At 32.2% G+C, this 1,604-nt stretch overlaps 1 long non-coding RNA gene across 1 annotated transcript in view; it reads right to left on the reverse strand.

Moving 5' to 3' along the window:
* Positions 1-1,032, reverse strand: part of LOC109859742 — a 6,798-nt gene extending 5,766 nt beyond the window's left edge. The window contains exon 1 of the long non-coding RNA XR_002250743.1: positions 962-1,032. This is a non-coding gene — a long non-coding RNA (uncharacterized LOC109859742). The remainder of the gene's footprint in view (positions 1-961) is intronic.
* Positions 1,033-1,604: the final 572 nt, after the last annotated feature.

Below are 1,604 nucleotides of genomic sequence, written 5' to 3' on the forward strand. Positions count from 1 at the left end.
CAACAGTCTGCCTGCGCAGCCCAGTCGCCGCTGGTTTAGGGTAATGATGCAGTACCTACCTGACGGTCGATTCTATATCCATACAATGTAGTGAAAATTACAAAAGTGAGCAAATTTACTAGTTGACCAATAAGATCATAGATATTTTAATAAATTCGCTCACTTTTGTAATTTTCACTACACTGCGTGATACAGAATCGACCCCTTGGTGTAGGAATAGCGGTAGCCGCTGTCGGTGCGACGTCGTCAGCCCAGTTGTCGGTCGTCACGGTCGAGTCGACTCGACCTCAGCCGGGATCCGGAGCAGGAGCAGTTTCGGACCACCGGACCAGTGAATTCTTTCGCCGGTGCAATTCTTCTTCGCAGCCTCTTCTTTTTCCGCCTTAAAAATAAAAGTCTCGCGCTGATTTATCGTCGCTCGCAAGAGCAAAAAAAGAATGGCAAAAAACTTTTATTTTCTTATCAGAAAAGATTAGAAAGCCTTAAAAATCCAACATTACTGTTTCTGGATCTCATCGTTGCAGCGTACAAAAACTTGAAAAGAGAGAATCACGAAAAAAAAGCAAAAGACAACATAATGACGAGAAAACTCCCGGTAAAAAATTTTCCATATATAAAATTGTATGGACATATTCGGCATATAAATTTGCATAATTAGATATAATTATTTTAATTTGTGTATAAGTATATATGATTTATATATCAAAACTTGTTTAAAAATATAGTAAAAATTTTTTTTACTATATTTTATTATTATATTAGTTTTATATAATTATTTTATATCTAACATGATACTAATAGAGTTATTTTGTAATTTGATATAAAATATCTCTGAAGCCATTTTCTTAAAAAAAGAAATTCTCCTTGTATAAAATTGTATGGACATATTCGGCATATAAATTTGCATAATTAGATATAATTATTTTAATTTGTGTATAAGTATATATGAAAAATTGTTTACCGGGCTCTCTCTTCAGGATTTCTGTAGAAGAAGAAATCCACCACTACGTCTCACTTGGAGATCAACCTGGTTTCACGAATGGATTCTCTCAGACGGAGAACCTCTCTGGCGAGGAGGCATCACATCAAACCAACGATGTGCAAGCTACAGAAGTGAACTTGCTGCCAAATGTTTTTGAACAAAAAACAAAAACTTTCAGCTATGTGATGTTTAAAACATGTAGAAATATAATTGCATATGAAGAAATCAACAAAAATTCATGTATATACTTATGGAAATGCATAACGATTGTTCGCAATTTTTTGACAAATATTACAAAATTTTATTTCGACAAAACTGTTACGTTATGGCGAATCATTTTAGTGCAATCATTGCAAGATTATCGTTATTCATGATGCCATTTTTGTGCAAAATTTTTACAATAGATAAAAAAATTAAATTAATGGTGAAATTAATTTTATTTTACATGAATAAACATACGCCCGGTAAAACATTTTTCATATATACTTATACACAAATTAAAATAATTATGTCTAATTATGCAAATTTATATGCCAAATATGTCCATACAATTTTATACACGGAAAATTTCTTTTTTTAAGAGAATGGCTTCAGAGATATTCCATATCAAATTACAAAATAA

The sequence above is a fragment of the Pseudomyrmex gracilis genome, unplaced genomic scaffold (assembly GCF_002006095.1).
Source record: "Pseudomyrmex gracilis isolate BER0280 unplaced genomic scaffold, ASM200609v1 scaffold_280, whole genome shotgun sequence".
Taxonomy (NCBI): domain Eukaryota; kingdom Metazoa; phylum Arthropoda; class Insecta; order Hymenoptera; family Formicidae; genus Pseudomyrmex; species Pseudomyrmex gracilis.